This window comes from Pan troglodytes, chromosome 9 (assembly GCF_028858775.2).
Source record: "Pan troglodytes isolate AG18354 chromosome 9, NHGRI_mPanTro3-v2.0_pri, whole genome shotgun sequence".
NCBI classification, from domain to species: Eukaryota; Metazoa; Chordata; class Mammalia; order Primates; family Hominidae; genus Pan; species Pan troglodytes.
In genome coordinates, this window is record NC_072407.2 from 63,832,354 (window position 1) to 63,858,373 (window position 26,020).

General features: G+C 54.2%; 1 long non-coding RNA gene across 1 annotated transcript; it reads left to right on the forward strand.

The window, feature by feature from the left end:
* Positions 1-6,160: 6,160 nt before the first annotated feature.
* Positions 6,161-25,839, forward strand: LOC134807354 (uncharacterized). Its single transcript, XR_010147566.1, has 3 exons — positions 6,161-6,344; positions 20,261-20,343; positions 23,238-25,839. It is a non-coding gene; the product is annotated as an uncharacterized LOC134807354 (long non-coding RNA).
* Positions 25,840-26,020: the final 181 nt, after the last annotated feature.

Here is a 26,020-nt window from a genome sequence, read left to right on the forward strand (position 1 = left end):
GCTGAGAATGCAGTTTGCAGGTGAGCCAGGCTTCCCAGAGTCAAGGATTATTATTTCCACCCTGAGAAATCCACTTTTGCTGGCTTTATACTGCACTACTCACGCCCAGCCACACCTCCACCTGCCCACAGTGTGGAAGGCAGCCAGGAACAACCCTCTATCTCAAGTCTCCCCGACACACACACAAACAGACCCCATCCCCTTGAAATCACATGGAGGCTATCCCCAACAACCACCACACACACACATACACACATACACATTCACCTCCACCTACAGCTTTTCCGGTTGAGAAAAAGATAAGGAAGTTCCCCCAGCAAACCTCCATGAAGACTGTTCCAGTGGAGAGCAGATTTCCTGGGAATGAATGTTCTACATAAAAATGGAAGGAAAAAAGGCATCGTAGGTTAAGGCCACAATTCCTCAGTGGCCAGAAATCTCAGCCCTCACCCTCTGGGGAAGGGCCATCCTATTCCATACACCTCACAGCTGTCTTCCCCCCACTCACCCAAGTACAGCCAAGAACCCAGGAGTTATCTACACTCTGCTTTGGGACCTGGCAAACCCCAGAAAGCTAAGCCAACAGGCTGGGACTGCAAGGTCTGCAACCTTGGCTCATTCCCCCACCCACTCCAGCTGCCTCTCTCATTGCCCTAGTAAAGAGTAAACAGGGGCTGGGTATGGTAGCTCACACCTGTAAGCCCAGCACTTTGGGATGCCGGGGCGGGAAGATCACTTGAGCCCAGGAGTTGAGACCAGCCTGAGCAACATGGTGAGACCCCATATCTACAAAGAAAAAAAAATTAGCCCAGTGTAGTGTTGCGCCCCTGGGGTCCCAGCTACTCGGGAGGCTGCGACAGGAGGATGGCTTAAACCCAGTAGTTTGAGGCTGCAGTGAGCCATGATTGCACCACTGCCCTCCAACCCGGGCAACAGAGTGAGCCTGGTCTCAAAAAAAAAAAGAGCAAATAGGGCACCCCTCACCCTCCCACAACAGACGGGCACACAGACAGGTTCCCTGCTGAGGAATCTCCCCACTCCAGATCCCTCCACCCATCAATCTGAAAGTCCAGAGAGGGAGAGCAGAATTCCTCATCACCACCACTCAACAGGTCTTTACTAAGCATCTAAAGTTTTTCAGAGTTGACAGAGAGGACATCTGAGAGATGCCCCAGGCTGCCCCTTGCAAGTGTCAGGTGATGAAGGCAAGGCCTCTAGAGGAGAAGGAACTGACCCAGGGAGCTAAAGGCCCCGGAGCCAGCACCCTGGGGAGCTGGTGAGAGAACCTGGAGTAAGAATCACTCTGGTTGAGACTCCCAGCCCTTTGCTAACCACTGTGGGATTCATGAGGAGACCCAGTGCTTGCTCCCATCTGAGGGCTTATAGCCTGTTTCTTACAAGAATACGAAGCCCAGTCTCATCCTCTCCTCACGGGCATTAGACGGTCCTTGTTCCAGGATGTCAGAGCTGGACAGCTTCTCAGACACACAAGAGAAACGCCATGAGATATAGTTGTGCAAACTGCGGCTCTGGGGCATTGGGAATCTTGGGTAGTTTTTAAATTCCTGCCTGCAGCATTGACACAGAAAAAGCTTTGAAGACACCCCTCCTCTGGGCCTCAGTCACTTTGTTTAGGGGACGCAGAGTCATGGGAAAGAGGAAAGAATACAGATTTATGTGGCGCTGCCATCATTGCTGTGTTTACCCTGGGCAGACACCTCTGGGCCTCAGTTTCCTCGTCTCTACAATGGGAATAATAACACCTATTTCCTTTGACTATTGTTAAGTTTAAGCATGGTGAAAAAATCAAATCACTTAAAATGATACTTGGGGGACTGGGCGCGGTGGCTCACGCCTGTAATCCCAGCACTTTGGGAGGCCGAGGCGGGCAGTTCACAAGGCCAGGAGTTCGAGACTAGCCTGACCAACATGGTGAAACTCCATCTCTACTAAAAAAAAAAAATACAAAAATTAGCCGGGCGTGGTGGCATGCGCCTGTAATCCCAGCTACTCAGGAGGCTGAGGCAGGAGAATCGCTTGAACCCGGGAGGTGGAGGTTGCAGTGAGCTGAGATTGTGCCACTGCACTCCAGCCTGGGTGACAGAATGAGACTCCGTCTCAAAAAAAAGAAAAAAGGAAAAAAAAGATACTTGGAACATATAATTTATTCCTTATACTTTTTGAATGCCTTTATTATTATTGTTGTTGCTATTTGTTTACCCTTAACAGAGACGACACATACTCCCCATTCCCATGTGTTGCCTGTCAGGAAAGTTCTTCCAGATGTCTAACCATGAACCATTCTGCTGCATTAGAAGGCTAATCTCTCCTGCTGGAATATCGATGAGAGCCGAGCCAACTGTGAGCTTCTAGGAGCTGCTGGGCTCCTTGACCCTGCCAGCCTGAGCGCCAGAATCCAATCCCAATTCTCTTCTGAGTACTCACGGAGAACTGGGTAGAGGCAGTAAATGGAGCCTGCAGGAGTGAGCAGGTCCTCTGAGGAAAAAGATCAGAGGCTGTGAATCACCCCTGCCCTGCCCTTGGGTCTTGTCTCTCACTGGGGAGGGCCTGAGCCTCTGGGCGTTCAGCTTCTCCCCTTCCAGCCCCTACAGGAGGGGGGCCCAAAGAGGCCCCCTCATTCTGTTTCGTTGCTGGTCCCCTGTCCTGGGTTCCATGACGTGGAGGAAATGCGGGCAGCACCTGATTCCCCAAGGACTGCCCTGCTGTGTGCTGCAGACCCTTCAGGCCTGTTTCCGATCTGGCACCATTCTCAGGGCCAGGAGTCCTGGGTCGGCTTCAGGGAGGGACATTCTGTCCCTCAGGAGCAGATGCTGGGCCTGCACTCTCCCAAACAGGGCCCCTGAGGCTGCCTGGCTCTGTTGCTAGGCCACGGCTAGGAGGCAGGGCTCCTGAGTTCCCCTCTGGCCTCTACCTGGCATGGTCTTCATTGTTGCTGTCTCCCCACAGTCCTTTCCCCCTACCCCCACCCCCTTGGCTATGGGCTGAATTATTAATAAAAATGCTGAGGAAGCTGTTTGTGCAGTTCACGTGACAGAACAAACACACCTCTCTCCTTGCCATCATCCATGTGGCAAGAGACTCAGGCTGAGCATTTGCCTGATTCAGGAGGGACAGGCTTAGACCAGCTGGAAGTTGGCTGTGCAGGGCAACAGCAAAGCCCACTGGTGGTGACCGGCCAGGAGTGAGGACTTGTTCTGTCATCCTGTACCTGCTCCTACCCCCTAGACTTCCCCTTCCTCCTCTGCAGAGGACAAGAGTCTGGAGAAGATAAAAGTATAAAGTTAACAGATATCTCCACCCCAGAAAGGACATGAGAGCAAACTACTAGGAGGCAGCTGCAGCCATCTCTATACCCACCTCATCACCATCAATACTTGCTGATCTATTGCCTCCTCTCGCCAGACCCAGTAACTACCAGATCTCAGAGGCCCACCCAGAGTCTATGCTTGTCACACTTCTGCCGGGTTCTGCTTTGGGGCCCTGGTGCTAAAAGACAGGGTTTGGACCCCAGCATCAAGGGAAGAATCTGAGACTCGAACTCGGGTCCTACCTCTGCCTGTTTCTCTAACTGTTTGGCTTTGGCTGGTTACTTGACATCTCTGGGCCTCAGTTTTCTCATCTGTAAAATAAGGCTAAGAATTGCTCCACACAAAGATGTGAGAATACCCTGGGGAGATGGCAAGGGCTGGCTGTCTTTCCTGGTTCCGTAGGGGTAACCCCAGGCACCAAAGACCCTGCTGCAAGCTGACTTTCCATAGCTATAGGCCCCCAAGGGTCTCTCAGGCCATGTTACAGGGCCAGAAACCATATTCCCACCCCACCCTCACCCTATCTGTCCTCCCACACCCCTTCACCCTGTAACCTCTTCATCCAGATTCTGGCTCTCAGTCTCTCTCTTCTCCATGGTCACCCTGACACTCCCCAAGTGTTTGGCTCAGCCCCTCAAATCCCTCACCACCCTTAAAAGATTAAAGTTGGTATTCCTTCCTCTGCCTTGGGACAGCCCCAGGCTTGGGCAGAAGTTTGGCCTTGGGCCTCTGCTCTGAGACATTCCCTACCCCTTGGGCAGCTCTGGGACCCCTGAGACTGACTGAGGGCCATGGGGGCTACTGAGATCCCCTTCCTGGGATGCACTGTGGAAACACCTCAGTTTGCTGATTACTAGGTGAGTGACCCGGGGTCAGCCCCTCAGTCCTTCTGAGCCTCATTTTACCAGTCTGTACCATAGGATGTTGTTTTTTAATCTTGACTGGGTCTTGGACCCCTGTGAAAATCTAATGAAGTCAGTGGACCTCTCCTCCCTAGAAAAGTGCATATACAAACACAGACACAACATTTTGCCCATAATTGGGTGTGTGTTTGGGGTGGGGGTCCTTCGGGTTCCAGATGAAAAGCCCCTGGCCCAGAAGCCTGCAAGACTGCTTCCAGCTGTCAGTCTGAACCCAGTTCTCTGCCCTCCCCATCCTCTCCGCAGTGACTTTTGGGTGTGGGGGAAGAGGGGACAGTTAGGGAGGTGGGTTGCTGGTCTATCCACACCTTTTCTCCCTCCTGCCTCAGTGGGCCCCTCCCCCAGCATTTCCTGTGGCTGGTGCCAGTTTGTCTGCAGCTCAGACCAGCATTTCAATCCCTCTTGGAACCCACTGAACTGGCTTCACCTGCCTTTCAAGGTATTTAAAGGTTCTTTGACCAAATGCTTTTTGATCCTCTGCTGATGGGAACCAAGCAGACGCTCTTTCGCCAACTGTCCCCCCTCCCCCCACATGGTTAGTCTCTAAGAGCTCTTTTGATATTGCAGAAACCTTCTGTGGTTTGTTCAAAGCCCTGGGCCTTGCAGCCACCTCCCCCAGGGACCCAGGCCAGTCAGCTCCAGCCTCCACCGCCCATACCCAGGGGTGGCCTAGTTAATGGGGGCCTCCCAGCGCTGAACGACTCTGGCCTGAGTTGGAACCCCAGACCCGAGCCCAGCTGGTAGAGGGGTCAAGCCCCGCTCCTCTCAGGGAGCCCAGGCCGAGTCTGGTAGTGTGGGGTGGGGGACCTGTTCCCCAGCCTTCAGCGGGCCGTGACTCTTCTTCCCGCCCAGCTGAGGCTGCACAGACAGGCATGCAGGCCCACGATGATAGCAATTGACCTGTTTCCAGGTCTGAGGCTGAGGCTGAGAAGGGGAAACTGAGGCTCTGAGAAGTCCAGGGTTCAGGCCTTGGTGTGTGAGGGGGCAGGAGCCAGAATCCACCAACCCAAGACCTGCTCCAGCAGCCCCACCCCAGCCAGCACCACTCGCCGCCCGCGCTCCTGGTCCTCCAGGGCCGCGCAGAAGGCGCGCCTGGGCTGAGTCCCAGCTGCAGAATTCCTGGGGGGCGGGGGACGAGGCGTCTCCGCTCTTAATAGCTGAGCGCCGGCAAACGCCCGGCCTGGGCTCGAGGCCTGCCCCTCCAGCGACGGGCGCCCCCAGCATTGAAGTCTTTCTCTGCAACTTGGACGGACCCACCCAGAGTGCCCCGAGTATCCGGCCCGGGGCAGAGATGCGCGTGCGCGGAGGGGGTGCCGCGGAGCCCGCGTGAGCAGACAAATTACCGCGGACCTGAGAGGACCCGTCCACGCCGGCCCGGAGGGAGGAGGGGGACGGTACACAGATGGGGGGCGGGGGACATGACTCTCTGAGGGATCCCCAACCCCAGGATTGAGGCCCCACCCTCTGCCCTAGCTGGAGTTGAAGACCTCAGTGGGGGTGGGGCCTATCCCTCGCAGGTGGAAGGGTGATCTGCACCGGGAGAGCTGTGACTGTCCCGGTTCCGCGATCCCTGGCTCTGGGCTCAGGAGGATGACGGGAGGGGCCCCAGCATTCCGAGAGCTGGGCGAGTTCAGGTGGCCAGGCCCTCTCCCTCACCAAGGCCTCTGGGGGAGCTGCTGGGCTCCTTGGTTCTGCCAGCCTGAGCGCCAGAATCCAATCCTGCTCTATAATAATCATCAGAGCAGCCGGCAGCACTTACTGAGCTCTGAGGGACTGCCAGGCCCGGGTGCCAAGTGCATAACACGCATTATCCCGCTTAATAGTCACAGAAGTCCCGTTGTGATCCCCTTAGGAAGGTGAGAGGGCTGAGGCGAGGGGCGTGGCTTGTCAGGGGCGTGGCTTGCCTGGGGCGTGGCCTGCCAGAGGACGGGCAGCCGGCAGGGTGGAGGGACAGGTGGGAGTCACGCCAGCTCCAACCAGGTCTAGAACCCAAACCTTCAACCCCTGAGCTTTCCTGCCTTCGAGTCCTCGGAGCTCTCCTGGAGGCTGAGCAGGCAACAGAGCCTGCTCCTCAGCTGGATGTGGCCCGTGGGAGGTGAGGGGGCGCAGAGGCCAGGCGCCCTGGAAGGGAGGAAGAATGAGGGACCCCCAGCTCCGTGGCTGCTTCATTTCCTGCTCTCTTCCTGCTCCCACCCCTCCCAACGGTGGGCGTCCCCCAAGGCTCCGTCCTCTCTTCCCTCTTCTTTCTCACCCACTCTCTTCGTGACCTCATCCACGCCCACGGCCTCAGCTTTTGCTTCATCCCCATTCCCAGCACTGTCTCTGGGGCCCTGACCTCCCTCCCAAGCTCCGCAGCTGTGTACTTAGTGAAGCCTCTCCACCAGGTGGAGGAAACATCACCTCCCTGGGGTCACCCCACAGCTGCTAAGACCCCATCACTCTCTCAAGCTCCACATCGGTTCCCCAAATCCTCCCACTGCTCTTCCCCCACACCTAATTACTGTCCATATCCTTCAGACCCTTTTCTCTTCCCAGCCTCTCACACCCTGTTCTCAGACTCCTGAGCCACCTCCCTAAGTCAGACACTCAAGCCGATCAGCCTCCGCCTCACCTGGCTCCTGCCCAGTCACTTGCCTCCCCCAGTCTTTTCCATCCAGTGCCCTCCCTCCCCGTGGTTTTCTTTTCTCTTTTCTTTCTTTTCTTTTTTTTTTTTTTTTTTTTTTGAGACAGAGTCTTGCTCTGTCACTCAGGCTGGAGTGCAGTGGCAGGATCTCAGCTCACTGCAACCTCCATCTCCCAGGCTCAAGACATTCTCGTGCCTCAGCCTCCTGAGTAGCTGGGATTACAGGCGCCTGCCATCATGCCTGGCTAATTTTTGTGTTTTTAGTAGATACAGGGTTTCGCCATCTTGGCCAGGCTGGTCTAGAGCCCAAATGATCCGCCCATCTTGGGCCTCCCAAAGTGTTGGGATTACAGGCATGAACCACCTCGCCTGGCCTCCCTGTGGTTTTCTGAGACACAAGATCCAATTGCTCTGCTGGCTTCTCAGCCCCCGGGCCTTCGATGGCTCCCCATGCCTGCAGAAGGAGCAGGTTAGCCTGAGATGGAGTCTGCCCCAGGATGACTTTTGACTTCCTCGTCTTGCCCAGTGCCCTGCCTTCAGCTAAAAACTGAGTTTCTCCCTATGGGTTTCCACCTTTCAAAGCCCATCTTCACTGTCACTTTGTCCAGGGAGCCATCCCTGATTCTCCCAGGTGAGTTTGAATGCTCCTCTTCTGTAGCCCCATGGCACTTCTCAGCATTTCGGTGATGGAGTTGTCTACGCTGATAGCATTTATACAGCTCATCAATCCTGCTTTCTGTCCACCTCCTCCACCCCTGCAATGGACTGGGAGCTCTTTCAGGGCAAGGATCACCCATTTACTATCCACCTTTATCTTCCTCCTCTCAGGTTTTTTATTGATCCATTCAGCAAACATTAATGACGTAGCTGCTATGTGCTAGGCACTGCATATACAGAATCCTGCTCTTTCTCTGGGTAATTGTCATACAGTGCGACAAGTGCATTAACAGGTGGATTCAGGGAAACATGGCCCTGGGCAAGGATTTCTCCAGGCTCCCGAACGCCAGGCCCTGGCCTGAGCACCATGCGGGCGTGCAAGCTTAAACAAGACCAAGCCCTGCCCTCCAGGATGGTAGCTGTATAAAAACAATAGGATGTGTACAAAGGCAGGTCTGAACACAGTGCTTTGGGACCACAGAAAGCAGAGCAATGACCTTGGCCCTGGGGAAATCCTGAAGCTTCCCAAATGCCCAGCACCTTGCACCAAGCAGTAGCCTCGTAAATCTTTGCTGAATTAAATTGGTTACAGGAAGAAAGGGGACATAATAGAGATTGAAAAAGAAAATTAAGGTTATTGGGGCCAGGTGGCGGGGGATGACAGAGCATTTTCACATCTGCATGAAGTCGCTTTGTCACCCATCCCAGAGGGATGTCTTGTGGACAAATGAGATCATGGACGTGCAGTGCTCTGAACACCTGGGAAGAAAATAACTGTACAAATATCGGGGCTATTATTAGTCCATCCCCATCAGACCAGATAAGTCCTCTCCTTGTGGCCTCAGTTCCCTCATGGTAATATCAGCTGTGCCCTGTGGCAATTTGCTTCTCTCTCTGGGCCTCAGTTTCCCCATCTGCAACATGAGGACATACCATGAGATGATTTTGAGGGTCTCTGGCTCCTCCAGGGAGATGCTCCAGGGACAGCTGTGTCTGACTAGGGGATGCCTTTGGTCCTCTCTTGACTGCCACACCCTGGGCTGAATTGGGGAGTCCTCATAATGTCACAAAGGCCACTCCCTGTCCTGTTTGTCTTTCTGGTCAAACAAGGCCATGCAGAACATGAGGCAAGTGTGGGCTTCTCGGCCGGAAGTTCCTCTCTAATTTCTGGGGAACAGCCTTAAGGCCTGTTTTCTGAAAAAGACCTCTGTGTGAGCCCCTTCCCTCCACTCCAGGTCTGAGGTCTGGATTCCCCTGGGGAAGGCCCATCCCTCTCCAAATCCCCATTGACCTCTTCCTTTATGGCCAGAAGTGTTGGGGTGCAAGATGCTTCAGTGAAAGGGGATGGAAGCTGTAGTGAGAGAGAAGCTTCTCACACAGGACTCTGATGCATGCTCCCCCGTGACCTGTCCTTAGCTGAGGCACCACCACAACCCTGACCCTGAAAGCAGAGACCTTGGCCATGTCCCTACTTTCCCTCTTTTCCTTACCTGGCACATTTCACTGGTGGTGAGTCCTGGTCTTTTTCCTTCTTGGCTCCAGTCCTTTCCAGCCTCCCCTGCCCCTCATTCATGGCCCTAGCCCCGGTCCTCCCAACTTGCATCGACCTCCTCCTTGGGTCTCCTCCTCTGCCTCCAGCCTGGCTCCCTTCCCGTCCACTGTCCTAAGGGCAGCAAAGCGCAAGTGTGACGAGGTTTCTCTCCAGCTCAAAGCCCTTCCATGGATCCTTAACTGCTCTTAGGAAAAAGCTCAGATTCCCTGTCTGGCAGGCAGGGCCCTTCCTGACCTAACCAGAGAGGCAAAGTCATCTTTGAGAGAGTTCTGAGGCTGAGAAAAAGCTCACTAAGGGATAGGGGCGTGGGGAGCATTTCAGGGATAGGGAAATGTGATTTCAAAGGTGGGGAGATATGATGGAACCTCCCATCTGGGAAAAATCAGAAAGCAGATATGGCAGGAGGCTGGAGTGAGTGTCCAGGGTGTATCAGGCACACCTAGTGTGTTCCAGGCTCTGTTCTCATGCTGAAGATGCAGCAGTGACCAAAACAAACATCCCTGCCCTCAGGAGCTGGCATTTAGCAGAGGAAGGTAGCAATCAGCAATGAGCAAAAGAAGGAAATGTTATAGTGTGTTAGAAGGTGATGAGTGTTGTGGAAAAAGAAAAGGTGGAGAGAAGTGAGGGTTATCTGGGGGTGGATTGCAATGTTGAGACAGGGTGGTGAGGACAGGCTTCACTGAGAAGGTGGCATCTGAGCAAAGACTTGAGGGAGGAGAGGGATTTAGCCCTGCAGTTGTCTGGATAACAGTGTACCAGGGAGAGGGAACAGCCAGTGCAAAGGCTGTAGGGTGGGATAATGCCTGGTTTGTTGGAGGAAAGCAAGGGGGCTTGTGGGGCTGGAGCAGAGGGAGGATGGAGGTGGTCAGGAGAGTGTCGGGGGAGAGGCGAGGACAGGTCACTGTGAAAACTTAGGGAGATGGGAAGCAACTGGAGTGTTTTTTGTAAGAGGAAGGACATGAGCTGGTTTATATTGTAAAAAGATCACTCTGGGTGTGTGTGTGTGTGTGTGTGTGTGTGTGTGTGTGTGTGTGTGTGTGTAGGGAGTGGGGATAGCTGCAGGGAGACCAGTCAGGGGACTGCTGCACTAATCCGGGCAAGACGTGATGGTGGTTGGAATCAGGGTAGATGCTGTGGGGGTGGTTGGGAGGGCTTGGATTCTGGATCTATTTTGAAGGCAGAACCAACTGGATTTCTTGATGGATTGGACGTGGGTTGTTTCAAAAAGGGAGGAGCCAAGATCATCGCGTCCAAGGCTCTGGCCTGAGCCATGGAAGGCTTGGATTGCCATTGGCTGAAATGGGGTTTGTGTTGGAGCAGCGCCCTTTCTCAATCAGTTTTTCACCATCACCCACCCTCAGGAGCCTTTTAAGACGTTTTTCTCTAATCACTTCTCCCTGTGGCGGATTTTTTTTTTTTTTTTTTTTGATGGAGTCTTGCTCTGTAGCCCAGTCTGGAGTGCAGTGGCGTGATATGGGCTACGGGCTCACTGCAATCTCCACCTCCTGGTTTCAAGCGATTCTCCTGCCTCAGCCTCCTGAGTAGCTGGGATTACAGGTGCACACCACCATGCCTGGCTAATTTTTGTATTTTTAGTAGAGACGGGGTTTCATTGTGTGGCCCAGGCTGGTTTTGAACTCCTGACTTCAGGTGATCCACCCACCTCAGCCTCCCAAAGTGCTAGGATTACAGGCGTGAGCCACCACGCCCGGCCCACAATGGAATTTTACCACCATAGCTATAATGTATACATGTTCATATACTTTGGCCCTTTGGAAAATTACAAACCATTGTAATATCAATATTTTTCTGTCCCCCCAAGAACCAATTTTTGCCCACTGGGGAAGGTGGCATCCTGTGGAGAAGGCATGTGTTGGAGCGAGTTTTGTAAGGGAGAACAGGCGCTCAGCTTGGCACATGTTGGACCTGAGCTATCTAGTGCAGGGAGGGGACGCTGAGTGGACAGTGGAACATGTGAGGTCCAGGCTAGAGGTATGGATGTGAAAGTCATTGGTGTATATATGCTGTTGCCATGAGACTGGGTGAGCTCACCAGAGGAATGAGGAATGAGATCAGGACCAAAGTCTGGGCTTGGGGCACCCCATGTTGGGCTGTCTGGACGAAGAGAAAAAAACAGCAAAGGAGACAGAGAGGGAAAGGTGAGAGAGGTAACAGAAAACCAAGTGAGTACAGCAGGTGGCCTAGAAGCCCAGTGGAAAGAGTGTTTCAGGGAAGAGGGAGGGCTACACTGCCAAATGTCATGGGGTCGGGGGCAAATGGCAGAAAGACTGAGAACCCACAGCTGAGTTTCGCCATGGGGAGGCCCCTGGAGATCTTGATAGGAGCATTTTATTTAGTTATTTATTTTTGAGATGGGGTCTCACTCTGTCACCCAGGCTGGAGGGCAGTGGTATGGTCCTAGCTCACTGCAGTCTTAACGTCCTGGGCTTGAGCTATCCTCCCACCTCCCACCTTAGCCTCCTGAGTAGCTGAGGTTTCAGATGTGTGCCGCCAAGCCTGGCTAAATTTTAATTTTTTTTTTTTTTTTGAGACAGAGTCTCGCTCTGTCACCCAGGCTGGAGTGCAATGGTGTGATCTGGGCTCACTGCAACCTCCGCCTCCCAGGTTCAAGCAATTCTCCTGCCTCAGCCTCCCGAGTAACTGGGCCTACAGGCATGTGCCACCATACCCAGCTAATTTTTTGTATTTTTAGTAGAGACGGGGTTTCACAGTGTTAGCCAGGATGGTCTTGATCTGCTGACCTCATGATCCGCCCGCCTCAGCCTCCCAAAGTGCTGGGATTACAGACGTGAGCCACCGCGCCCAGCCTTAACAATTTTTTTTGTAGAGACAGGGTCTCGCTGTGTTGCCCAGGCTGGTCTCGGACTCCAGGCTTCCAATCCTCCTGCCTCGGCCTCCCAAATCGTTGGGCTTACAGGTATCAGCCAACATGCCTGGCCCATAGGAGTATTTTTGATAGAGTGGTGGGGATGAAAGCCAGATTGGAGTGGGTTTAAGAGAGAACAGGAGGAGAAGAACTGATGATAGTGGATAGAGACAACTCTGGGAGGAATTTTGTTGCAAAGGGGAACAAGGAATTAGGTGGCAGCTGCAGGGGAAGCAGGATCAAGAGCAGGTATGTGTAAGATGGGAGGAAAAACAGCCACTGACAGGAATGGTCCGGTGAAGAGGGACGGGATGACTTGCTGATCAGAGGGACTGGGCTCTGGTGCCCGCCTGGGGTGGTGGGTGAGGGCAGGCGTGGGCAGTCATCTCTCCTAGGACTCGGGGAGACAATGTGTGGGTGCAGAGGCTGGTGGGGGCGGATGTGTCCGTGTAAATCTGGAAGTACTTCTGAGAGACTGGATTGTCTTCAGGGAGTGAGAAACAAGGTCAACAGCTGAGAGTGAGGACGGGGGAGGGTGGGGTGGGGTTTGAGGAGAGGAGATCGTGAGAAAGCATGAATCGCCCACGAGCAAGGGAGGGTGAACAGACTCAGTGGTAAGTGTGAAGAATCACCAGCCGTGAGCCTTTCTGCCCCACTCAGGCTGGGGTCAGCTGCCCACCTCTGGGCTCCCGGGGCTCCCTGACCCCACTGAGGTTTAAGCCTTTACTGCTGTAGGAAAGGGTTACCAGCAAGCCCCGTGCAGTCAGGCAGCCAGCATTTGAATTCTCCTCCCGTGCTCACTGGCTGTGTAACCTGGGCAAAGTTTTTGTTTGTTTTCGTTAATTGTCCGCATGCCTCAGTCTTCTCATCTGTAAAGTAGGGGCGGAAGTAGGAGGAAGCACTCTGTGTTATTGCTATCCTCTACTCTGTTGTTGCTAGTTTGTACTGAGGAGGGCTCAGTGAATGCAGAATGAAGGGTGAATGAGGGGAGGGGAGTTTGCTTTGGGCCCCCACATGCCAAGGAGTGGGCAGAGGAGGGCAGGTGTCACCGCTCTGCCCCCGCGCGCGGACGACTCCGACTCTCTAACCCCAGGGCTGAGCTCCCATCACGTGAACTGGGATCCCTGAGGAAGCTCTCAGGTGGGCGGCCACCAGCTGAGAACAGACCTCCCAGTGCAGCCCAGGACAGTCCCTAGCGCAGCCCAAGGCCAGGACCACACTGGCCACTCCCTCCCCAGAGCCCACTAGTGTAGGGAGGAAGACAGGGATAGGTTGGCCCTCTTCCCCAACCCCACCCTCAGGACATCCTCCTCAGCCTGGCCCTTCCTGTTTTTCCTCCCTGGCCCCTGGAGGCCATTTCCTCCAAGGAGTCAGGGAAAGGTGTTGCTTTGTTTTCTCCTGAGCCCAGAGCTTTCTGGACTCATGAACCTCGGGATCTGGGCCTTTGAAACCCCCTGGAAAATAGACTTGCTGTCTAGCGCCGCCCCAGAGTCCCTGATGCCAGGAGTGGGGTGGGGCTCTGCTGAGGGTGTGGTCAGCGTGTGTGTGTGTGTGTGTGTGTGTGTGTGTGTGTGTAGGGGACAAGAGCATTCATGGGGACAAATGTGGCTTGGCTGGCAACAAACCACGGCAAGACCACAGGTTGGGAGCTGGCAGCCCTGGGAGGGGGCTCACAGTCCTGCAGGGAACCTGCTCTGTCATGCCCAGCCAGGGCCTCTTGCTCCTAAAACTTTACCCTCCACCCTACAACCCGGAGGTAGCAATAAAGCCTCCCTCACAATAAAGAGCCACAAGGAGCAGGAGCTAATGGGCAGAGCGGGCACTGGAGACTGTTATGAGAGCTTCAAGGTTCCTCACCATTCCTCGGTGCCTGCTGGGGAGGGAACCACTAAGTGCCACGTAGTGTGAGGCTGGGCTGGTGGTGGGGGCAGATGAAGTGCTCAGCAAGTCTCCAGCCTTGCCCTTCATCCCCTTAATGAACCAGCCAGCAACCACCAGAAGCTTTGTTCTCAGGCCCCAGTGGAGGTTGGTGCCTGCACTGACGCCTGGCTGCCCTGATCACTCCTGTGTCCTATAAGCTGACTGGCTAATAGAGCACAGGATCCCAGGAGCCTGGCAGAGCCTGGCCACTGCCCCGTCCCCACCCCTTTTCTCATCTGGGATGCCCAGCCCTGCCCCTCAGCCCCTCCCTCTGGGCATCCCAGAAGAGAAAATTTAAGTATCTCAGGTAGGGCCATGGCACAGGGTCCAGGAGCAGTCTTCAAGCTGGGAGACTTAAGTCATCACTTAGCAATGCCCTTCTTGTGCCGTGGGGGAAGCCAAACAGAAAGGGCAGGGGACTTGTCTAAGGCTGCACAGCCATTCTTTCTAACATGGCTGGTGGCCTCCCTCTGCAACAGGCAGACTCTGGCTTCTCTTCAGGGGCTAGTGGAATAAAAGAGGTCATCCCCTTTCTGCCCCTGCTACTGATGTCAAGCCAGAGCAGCATAGTATAGCGTGATAATGACTGTTCCATTTTGTTGAGGACCTACTATGTGCTGAGCAGTGTTCTAGATGCTAAGAAGACAGTGGTGAATGAGACAGAGTCTGTCCCCTTGGAGCTAATGTTGTTGCATTAAATTCTTGTAGCACCCTATGTGGTAAGTGCTGCCATCTCCATTTTACAGGTGGAGAAACTGAGGCTCAGATAAATGACTAAGAAGTAAAGTGAGGTCCCATAGCCAGTGAATGGCAGAGCAGGGATTTGAACCCAGGTATGTCAGACCCATCCATAGCCTGGCCTCCTAACCACTGTGATACACCAGAAAGAGCCCTGGTCTGGGAGCCTGAGACATGCATGGGTCACTCACTGGGGTGACCTTTGGCATGCCCTTCCTCTCCTTGGCCTGAGTTCTCTCATGAGTAGGTGATCCAGGCGGTTCCTTCCAGCATTTCTGCAATTCTGGAAATTGAAAGACCTGGAAATCTGGCTCCCCGGAAGATCCAGGCAAGAATGTCTCTTCTCCCTGTGAGTGCATCCAAGTTGGTGGGACAGGAGCCCAGCGTGTAGGGGAGGAATAAAAGCTGTGGTCAGGCTTGGACCGTGACCTCCATGGCAGCCTGGCCTGGCTTTGTCACGGTCCTCTAAGTTATCCTGCATTCCGTTCCCACCACTGGGACTGGATACAGAAGGCCCTGTTCTAGTCCTGCCTCGGCCTCCTCTAACTTGCTGTGTGATTGGGGAAGTCTTGGCCCCTCTCTGGACCTCAGTTTGCACCTTTGCTGGATAAGACCATTCCTGATGTCCCCCTGGCTCTCTGATCTAATCCCATAAGCTTGTTGAGCCCTTCACTGGGGCCCAGCCCTTTCCGGGCATTGAATTTGGCCTAGAGTGTCTGATGGTCAGGTACTCCACTCCCACTCCTCACCTCCGCCTCCCTATAAACCAGGAAGGGAAGAATGACTTGCTTCAAGCTGGTCCTGGGGTTCCCCTCCCACCCTCTGCCCCCCATTTCCCCATGCCTAGTCTCTGAGTCCTCAGCCCCACCATGAAGGCTGTTTTCTTTCCCCATTCCCCTCCAGCCAGTGAGGTGGAGGTGGGAGTAGGGGGAGAAAATATAGGGGAGCAGCCAGAGGATCACGACAGGTAGGGCTGGGGGTTGGCAAGGGCTCTGCAGAGACCACGCTCCCCTGGAAAGGCATTTCTCATCGTGGGCATGCCTGCCAGGTAGTGGGAGGACCATTTCTTTCTTTTCTTTTTTTATCATCATCCAACGTGGCTGGGAGTGAGGGGGCTGAGGGAGAAAGTCTCCTGAGATGGGAGAGAAGCCAGGGGTCTGCGGCTGGCCTGGGCTCAGATTGGTGGGCAATAGCATTCAGGGTCTCCCCCACCCCACTTCCCCCTGCAGACCAAGGCCCAATCCGGGCTGCACCCCTAGCTAGGCAGGGGAAGGGCTGGGCCTTCTCTTCTCTCCTCCAGGTCTCTCGTAAGAATGACATAGGAGCATAAGTGCTCCACCCCATTTGACAGATGAGGCTGAGGCTCAGAGCAGAGAAGTGACGGGCAAGTTAGGTGCATGTGGTAAGTGACCAGCCATCTGGGAGTTATCGGGCCTCTTCCGGCAGGAATAGGGGTCTGGGAAGCCCACCCAGTGGGAGAGAACTATCTGTCCTCCTTTCTTAGTGGGGTGGGAAAAAGGCAGTCAATAGAAGAAGAAAAGAGGCCAGCCTGACTCCTGCGAGTTCCCAGAATCTATGTGCTGTCTCCAGACTCCAGAACTCTGCCTGGGTGCTCCCACTTTCTGGAACTGCTTCCCCTATCTGGCTAACTCTTACTCATTCTTCAAGTTTCAGTTTAGATGTTGCCTCTTCCAGGAAGCCTTCCCTTATTTCCCCAGGGTTAGGTAGCACTGCTGTGTGCTCCCACTGCTCCCAGGGTTTCCCCCATTAGGGCATGAATCACCTGCTTTGTCGTATTTCTCCTCCTCAGACAGGGAGCTCTTTGAGGGTAAGGCTGTGCCTTGTCAGCCTCTAATATCTATCCCCAGACCCAGTGTGGAGTTGAATACAAAGCTGGCCCAAAGAGCTGTTTGTTGAATTGGTGAGTGACTGAATGGGCATCTATAGAGATCAACTATTTGTCAGTCCTGTGCAGGGGGGTCCAATGTAAAGGAGGCCCCCACCCCCCTGGAGTACCCACCTGTGCAATGGCCCAGGACGCTGTCTGGACAGAGCCTGGACAAGGCGAGGTGAGCTTAGAAAAGGGAAAGATAGCTTTGGAGTAGGGATACTGGGAAGCTCTGGGAAGAGGTCCAAGAGTCTTGGTATGACAAATTGTTTGGGGCAGGTTTAGGGCTGGGGGCTGGTTTAGTGACCTCAGAAGAGGCTGCTTTGTCCAGAGCCCAGGACTGTGCCTAGGAATGGACCAGTGAGGGGGCCGGCTGAACAGGGAAGCTGAGTCACGTTCTGGAGAGCCATTTCCAGGTGAAACCAGAAAGGGCAAGCGTCATGCTCAAGGCAACACAAGTGGGCCACAGCTCCCAGCCAGGGCTCTGTGCCACCCATGCCCCGCTTCTGCCCCCTGGCAGCGCCCTGGCTCTGAGTGAACAAGCTGCCCCAGTCCCTGGGGATACACGCAAACCAGGGGGAGGTGACAATAAGGGCTTATCAAATGGCTTGTAGGAGGCAGCCACAAATTTCAGCGGCTGTGTAATGTGGGTCTAATGTTCACTTAGCAGAGCGACAGCCTGAAAAGTCGGTGCCCGCGCTCTGACCCTGCTGCGGCCGAGGCTGTTGAAGCCACAGAAAGCGAGTCACTCAGCAGACATCAAGCTCTGCGCTGGGGCTGGTGTAGGTGGGGTGTGGGGCTGGAAGAAGTCTGAGTTTCCAGACGCCAGACCATACTGGCGGCCCCAGCTGGCTGCTCCTGGGGGAGGAAAGGAAGCTACATTTTTGGTCTTGGAAAGGCCAAAAGCCCGGAGTCAGAGCTGCCCATCTACAGACGGGGAGGGGAGGAGGCGTAGCCCTGGGGAGCCCACCGCTGAGTGACTTGTTTCTTTCCTCACGAGCCTCTGCTGTTTCTCTGAGTGCCCTGGGATCCCTCCTCTGAGGGGCAGGAGGGGAGGGGTCCTGCCCTGAGCCAGCCCCCAACTACCTACCCTGGACATGAGTCCCCACCTGGGCCACATGGGGAGGGACTGAGCTCAGGGCTTTACTGAAGGTCAAAGCCTCTCCTTTCTGAAGTCCAAAGAGGCATCCTCACCTCTGAGCCCACCCACAGGGCCTGGGGGTCTGCCTCTGCCCCGTCTTCCTGTGCGACTCCAGGCAACTCCTCAGCCCTTTCTGGGCCTCAGTTTCCCCATCTGTTAAGTGGCTGGAAAGGTCTCCAAGCTCTTTTCCTTCTTCAGAATCTTGTGAATGATGCATAAGGCAGCTGCCCACACCCTCCCTGGCCCTGCTCTGCTTTTCTGTCCTGCGCGGCATGGGGTCTTTGTTTTGTTCATGGCAGTACCTGCAGCCCTGGAGCAGTCCCTGTTGCATAGTAGGTGCTCAGTAAATACTGGTGGTTTTTAAACTCCCAGAAGCCACCCCACCTCCTCGCTGCAGGTCCCTTCCTCTTGGAAGGGTTTCTGATTCATCCCCTTCTCATTCTCCAGGTTCTGTTTTGTCCCCTCCTAGGCTGGGCTGCATTACAGACTCCTGTGCACGTGTTGGTATGCAAATCTGGAAGCCTCCCCCCTGTTTCTATTCCACCTTCTCCTTTCCATCGTGGGTGCGTGGGAGCCATGTCTTCTTTTAGATCCCCCTGGCGCGGCTAGGATGAGTGCCAGGGCCTTGGTGGTACAGCCAGTGCTCCATAGAGCTGTTTACAGCCTGCCAGTGATTCACCCACAACAACTGAGAGAAGGCTCTGCCCAGGCGGGGCCGAGGCCCAGGGGAAGCAAGGGAGACCATGTCTTCAAAGCCCACTGGGATCTGGAAATAGGGGCCTGAAAGACCTCTCAGAATAGCTTTGGCCTAGGAGAACAGGGATTGGGATTTGGGGGTCCAAGCTGGGCCAGGATTGAGAGAATTTGTTCTGGCTCAAGCCTACTGATTCATTCATGTCCAAGCCTTTTTCAGCATCTCTCCCTGGGCACCTTGGGCTGAGAGCTGGGGGCTCTGCAATGAACCAACCTGGGTCTGGGGCTTCAGAAGCTTGTAGGGTGATGGAAAGGGGGCTGGGCATCATGAGCCACAATAGAGACAGCCACGGGTGACGTGCAGGTGCAGCCAAGGTTGTCATTCATTCAGTGGGCTGAGGCTTCATCGAGGAAGGGCTGTCCTAGCAGAAGAAACAGCACATGCCAGGACACAGAGGCCACGCCCAGCAGTGAGTGGTTGGATGCAAGGCCTGCCTTCCTGTTCTACATGGCTCTGGCCACCCCTCTGGTTTTTTTTTATCTGTAAAAGTGGAGGTGGTAGCCAGGCACGGTGGCTTATGCCAGTAATCCCAGCACTTTGGGAGGCCGAGGCGGGTGGATCACCTGAGGTCGGGAGGCCGAGGCGGGCAGATCACCTGAGGTCAGGAGTTCGAGACCAGCCTGGCCAACATGGCAAAACCCCGTCTCTACTAAAAATACAAAAATTAGCCGGGAGTGGTGGCACATGCCCCTGTAATCCCAGCTACTCGGGAGGCTGAGGCAGGAGAATCGCTTGAACCCAGGAGGTGGAGGTTGCAGTGAGTCAAGATCACTCCACTGGACTCTAACCTGGGCAACAGAGCGAGACTCTGTCTCGAAAAAAAAAAAAAATGATGGAGGTGGTGTTGCTTGAGTAGGGGGTTAGAGGTTGTCCTAAAAGTTTCCCATGGGCCTCTCCAGCTCTGACACGGGGATTCTGTGGGAGTGAGAGGAGGCGAGCTGCTGACAGGGCAGGGATCTGGGTGACAGTGAAGTCCTGGTGGCTGGGCAGGGAGGACAAACAGAGCTGTCTGTTTAGGCAAGGAGGGGAGCTGGGAGGAGGACACTGCCAGCCAATTGGACTGTCTCTCCAGGCCCAGTGTTTGCCGATGGAATAAGGGAGTCAGGTGTGTCAACAGTGGGGAATGAGGTGGCTCTGCACTACACACACACGGGCTGTCCCTGGACTAGGCCATCAAGAGGGCCATGTAGGGCACTGGCTGGTGGGAGCCCATGGAGCCCAGTGCACTTGCCCATTGGGTGCTCAGATGGCTCAGCCCAGGCCACGTCTCTCTCCAGGCCTCTTCCCCTGTCTCTCTGGCTCAGCTTGAGGAAAGGGGCAGGGGCGTGACCCATCCCACTCTGGGAGGGGAGAGAGCCTCCCACCTGCTCCTGACCTCTCCGGGCTTGCTCCCCTGGGGACATCCCACCACATGAGTTCTAGTCTTGACTCTGCCACCAACTTGATGAGTGACCCTGGGAGTCCCTTCCCTCTTTCAACTTCAATTTCATTACCTGAAAATGAGAGGCTGGGAGAGAGGTTTATGAGCAATTTGCCAATGGGACCCCATCTTTGCTTCTACCAGAGCAGTTCTGATTTAAGCAGTTTGCCTGATGAGCCCTTTGAGCCCTGAGCAATTGCTGAGTGTCTACTGCATGCCAGGTGGGCACAGAGTCATGTGGGGCAGCCAGGTTTTCCAGTCTCAGTGTGTTCCTTCTTTAGAAGGGGAGTCTTCCATCTCCAACTGTACACTGGGGCTACGTGTGGTTCTGCAGTTCTGTGAGGAGACCCAGAGTCATACGCACTGTGGTTCATACCCCAGAGCTGCCATTTGCTAATGGTGTGACCTTCTGTAACCCCTTTGTGCCTCAGGTCTCTCATCTGGGAAGTGGGATGATAGCGCCAACCTAGCTGGATTGCTGGACTGCCAGCACAATGCCTTCTAAGGGTTCAAGGTGGGTGCTCAGTAAGCTGCTCTCATGACTACCAAGGATCCCGATGGTCCTCCCAGTTCTAGGAAGGGGTAGCCATGCAGAACAAGTCTCAAAAGCCAGCAGGAGCAGGAGAGGAGGATTGAGAACCCCCAAATTGATAGGCAGCCTGGGGCTGGGTGGGGCAAAAGGTACTGGGAGGTGGTGCCTCTGCCCTTTCCCCTTCCACTGCACCCCGTCCACACTCCATAGAAGTCAGCAGTTCAAGTGTCCTGTAATGTACCCCACACCCCAACACACAACACACAGGAGCCCCAGGCCTCAGATGGGAAAAACACTGTCTGGCACTAGGTCTGGTTGGCTGGAGAAGTGGGGAGGGAGCCAGGCAGTCCTTCCATCATGCAGATGGAGAGACCTAGAGTCTCAGGCGTTGGGAAAATGAGTCATTTAACATCCATCAGGACCCAAGCCTCCTGAGCCCCCAGCCTGGACCCCTGCACCCCCTCTGGGGAGCAGAGTGAGACACAGAGCTCCCTAACACTAGACCAGGTGTCCCTTAGCTCCGCTCTTCTAGGAGGCTCCCTGAGCACACCCTCTGCGGAGCCTGACTCCCACAGGAGAAGCAGATGGTGCCAGAGTCTGCTGGGAACTGGCTGTCCTGGAGCCCAGCTGTTGCACAGATGTGAGGGGGGAGGGTGGAATGGGGGTTGCGAAGGCAGGAACCCTTGGCAGCTCATGCCTGAGTCACCCGTCAGCTCCGGGAGTGGTAATGAGCAGATTAGGGTTATTACAGCCGAATGGCTTGGAGCGCACTTGCTCACCCGAGTAACCGTCGGCGAAGGGCTGATCGCCCATGACTGCCACGGCCGTCACGCCAGGCCCGCCTCTCCCTTGCCCTCTCATTGACTGTGCCGCTGCCAAGGCAGCCTCTGTGGCCTTCACACGCCTCATTAGAGCTGCTGGGGCATGCCCACCAGCCCATGGCCCAGACGTCACCCCACCCACTCCTCTTCCCAGGTGTGTCAAGGGGGACACAGGAGTCTGACCTGGGGCCTCGATAAGTGGGCATAGTGATCCCTGACTAGGGAAACAGGTGTATAGTTCCCCACCCACCTAGAATTGGGGCAAGGACAGGTGTGGCAGGGATCCAGCCTTCAGGGCCAGTCCTTGTCTGTCTGGTCACCTAGCAGGGGTCTAAAACCAGTGAGGTCCCTCTAGGTCTGGGCCAGGGACACGTCAATCTCCAGGGAGGGCGGCTCCTCCTTCCCCACTGGGCCCATGTTGTCCCCTCTGCTCCCTCTCAGAGCAGGAAACAGAAACAATCTGTCCCAGCAGCCCAGGGCTGGGAGGCGGGGCTGAGTGTCACAGGTAGTAATGATAATGAGTAGCAAATCGCAGAGACAGATGGACGCTTACTATGTCCTAACAGGCACTGAGTGCTGGACATGTGTCTATCCACTTTGTCTTAACAATAGCCCCATGCGTGAACAGATTGAGCATCCTGAACCCCCAAATCTGAAATCCAAAATGCTCCAAAATTCAAAACTTTTTGAGTACCCACATGACTGACGCTAAAAGGAAATGCTCGTTGGAGCCTTTCGGATTTCAGATTTGGGATGCTCAACAGATAAGAATAATATAAATATTCCCCCAAAAATCTGAAATCCAAAACTTGTTTTCGTTTTTGTTTTTGTTTTTTCTCTGAGACGGAGTTTGCTGTTATTGCCTGGGCTGGAGTGCAATGGTGCGACCTCGGCTTACCGCAACCTCCACCTCCCGGATTCAAGCTCCAAGCAATTCTCCTGCCTCAGCCTCCCGAGTAGCTGGGCTTACAGGCATGCACCACCATGCCTGGCTAATTTTGTATTTTTAGTAGAGACGGGGTTTCTCCATGTTGGTCAGTCTGGTCTCGAACTCCTGACCTCAGGTGATCCACCTGCCTTGGCCTCCCAAAGTGCTGGGATTATAGGCATGAGCCACTGCACCTGGCCCGTTTTTTTGTTTTGTTTTGTTTTCTTTTCTTTTGAGACGGAGTCTCGCTCTGTCGCCCAGGCTGGAGTGCAGTGGTGTGATCTTGGCTCACTGCAAGCTCCGCCTCCTGGGTTCACGCCATACTCCTGCCTCAGCCTCCCGAGTAGCTGGTAGTATAGGCGGCTGCCACCATGCCTGGCTAATTTTTTGTATTTTTAGTAGAGACGGGGTTTCACTGTGTTAGCTAGGATGGTCTAGATCTCCTGACCTTGTGATCTGCCTGCCTCAGCCTCCCAAAGTGCTGGGATTATAGGCATGAGCCACCACGCCCGGCCTGCTTGTTTTTTGAGATGGAGTCTGGCTTTGTTGGCCAGGCTGGAGTGGGCTCACTGCAACCTCTGCCTCCCGGGTTCAAGCGATTCTCCTGCCTCAGCCTCCCAAGGAGCTGGGATTACAGGCACCTGTAAACACGCCTGGCTAATTTTTGTATTTTTAGTAGAGACAGGGTTTCACCATGTTGGCCAAGCTGGTCTCAAACTCCTGACCTCAGGTGATCCACCCACCTTGGCCTCCCAAAGTGCTGGGATTACAGGCGTGAGCTACTGCGCCCAGCCTGTTTTCTTTTCTTTTCTTTTTTTTTTTTATTTTTTGAGACAGGGTATCGCTCTGTCACCCAGGCTGGAGTGCAGTGGTGCAATCATAACTCACTGCAGCCTCAGCCTTCTGGGCTCAAGTGATCCTCCTGCCTCAGCCTCCTGAGTAGCTGGGACTACAGTTGTGCACCACCACACCCAGCTAATTTTTTAATTTTTGTAGAAGTGGGCTCCCACCTCGGCCTCTCAAAGTGTTGGGCTGACAAGTGTGAGCCATGATGCCCGGCTCCAAGTATTTCTGATAAGAGATATTCAACCTGTATTGTCGTCATCATTGTCATATCCATTTTATAGATGAGATTACTTAGTCCCAGATAGGCTAAGTAACTGGCCCAAGGTCACAGCGCTGGTAAGCAACTGGGCTTCAATCCAACCATCCTGACTCCAGAAGCCTCTTTGAACTACCACCTTCTGCACCTGCCCCAGGGCTTCTTCGCCTGAGCCGGTGCCTTGCTGCCGCCCTGCTCATCTCTTCTGGGAAGATGCCTCTCATCTTGCCAGTCCTCAAGCCAGAAGCCTCCGGTGCTGCCCTAGGGCTCCCTGAATAGGCATCCCTCCTGGTGTTCAAAACACATCCTTCCTGGCTAACCTTCCATTCCCCAGGGTAGCCCTCCACACTTTGGAGCCTCAGCTCACTTCTCACTCTCACACTTCAGTTTCACACTTCCCTTCTGAATGGTCCCACCTCTGTGCTTTTGCTTAAGCTGTGCACACTTCCCAGAGTGCTCTTTCCCCTATGTCTGCCTGTGCTCCAATACCCTATGCCTGAGCTGACCCATGACATACAAGCACCTACAGAGGCCTGGGGGAAGGAGGCAGTGGTATGTGTGTCAGTGTGGGGAGTCAGTGAAGAGGTTTGGGGCTTTAGGGTCAGTTATGTGACTTCAGGGCAAGTCCCCATCTCCCTGAACCCCAGTTTCTGCAAAATGAAGATATCCATCCCAGCTTCTCCCAAGGTTTATAATGGTAATCTGTGAGGTTCTGGCACACGATGAATCCATAACTACCCGTTGTGACAAGTTCCCCACTTGTGAAGTCAAATGAAGACCCCCTGGTGTTGACAGTGCAGGAAAACCTGTGCCCGAGCACCTTGTCCCTAGGGAGAACACTACCTTCAGTGCCTCTCTGAACAACAGGGCCAGGAAGGGGTCACTGTATAGCAGTTGGTCCCTAGTGACCAGTCCTGGCAGAGGGCCTTTATCCCACTTCCAGTAGCCCAGCACCAACCATCCCCAGCTCTGGGAGGGGGTGGGCAGCACCCTCCTTCCTCCACATTGTTGCCACCTCAGAGAGTCAGAATCCAGGGAGACAGTCTCCTGGCAGCGGAGCTCCTGCTGCCCGCCATGGGTGTCTGTGATGCTGCCGTGCCCACTGGGGGCTGCAGGCACTCCAGCATCAGGATGGACTAAATCTTGGGAGTGGGAAGGGGACTCCAGCCAGGGGCACTGGAGACAGGGCCAGCCTGAGTGCCTGCTTCTCCCAGGGGCAGGTGCCAGCATGGTGCACCCCTCAAGGAGTGTGGCAGGTAAGATTGAGGTCCTGGCTGCCCCAGGCTCCTGTGCCATCGAGAGGGAAAGCACCTGGAACAGGTATACAGTAGATGCTTAGTGATGAGGAGAATCTTCACTTGGTGAAATTCTGAACACTTTGGGTATCAGCAGAGTCAGAATTCCCAGGGGAGGAGGCAGGCATTTGATAACGGATGTCTGGAGGATATAGCATGTTCAACCTTCCCCTCTCCATGAGAGGAATTGGTGACCTCAACCCCAGCACCCTCCTCTGCCCATTCACGCCCACCCACTCCCACCTCTCTGCCAGCCTCAGTTGGATGTGGAGCAGAATGTAATGAGGACTTACCTGTCCACAAGGACTTCACAACTGTTCCAAGGCGATGGATGGGCAGGTGCTAACGCAGCCCCTCAGTGTCCCCCTTCCCTTGCTTTTGGGGTGGGCTTGGGGCCCCCGGGGGGTCCTAACTCACTGAAGATACCAGGGCCCAGCTTCTGAGTATTCCTAGAGGCCATTTCTACCCCTAGAAACTTTACATGGAGCCAAAAGCCCATTTGAAGCTCAGTCTGGGCCAGGAGAGGCTAATCATAAAATGGATATTTTTTAAGTGTACAGAAATAAGAATTTATTTTTGAAGACATGATTTATATTTTGAATGGCTAATGCACTCACATGATTCAAAATTCAAAATTCCAAAAGGACCGACAGTGCAAAGTCGCTCCTCCTTTGGTCCCCACCACCCAGTTCCCCTCTGCAGAGGGAACCTTGTTGCCAGTTCTTGTGTGTTCTTCCAGAGATCTTCTATGTATAAACCATCATCCTCCTAGGAATTCTCATTTGTTATCCTTTTAAAATGCACACACATCCTGCTCTGTACCTGGCTTTCTTCCCTTAAAAACACATCTTGATTATTGTTCTATGTCACTTGCAAAACAGGTTCCTCATTCTTATTTTGTGGCTGCAGATGACTTCATTGTATGGAAGGACTGCACATTATTTAACTGATCCCTTATTTTTTGTTTTTTGAAATAGAGTCTCGCTCTGTCACCCAGGCTGGAGTGCAATGACACAATCCCAGCTCACTGCAACCTCCGCCTCCCGGGTTCAAGTGATTCTCCTGCCTCAGCCTCCTGAGTAGCTGGGATTACAGGCATGCAACACCACGCCCGGCTAATTTTTGTATTTTTCATAGAGACGGGGTTTCACCATGCTGGCCAGGCTGGTCTTGAACTCCTGACCTCATGGTCCACCCACCTTGGCCTCTCATAGTGCTGGGATTACAGGCATGAGCCACCGTGCCCGGCTGATCCCTTATTGATGCACATTTAGCTTGTTTCCAGTGTTTGGTAATTACATGAAACGTTGCAATAAATAACTTTGTACACATCCCGCTTCAAATGTGTGCTAGCAGACCTGTGGGAAATTCCCAGGAGTGGAACCGCCGGGTTAGACGTGGCTATGCACAGTTGCGAAGGAAAGGAGAGGTCAGATGGCCCTCCTTGGAGATTACACCAGGCTACACTTCCACTGGCCTTGTCTGCATCTGTCTGGTCCCCATAGCTTTGCCA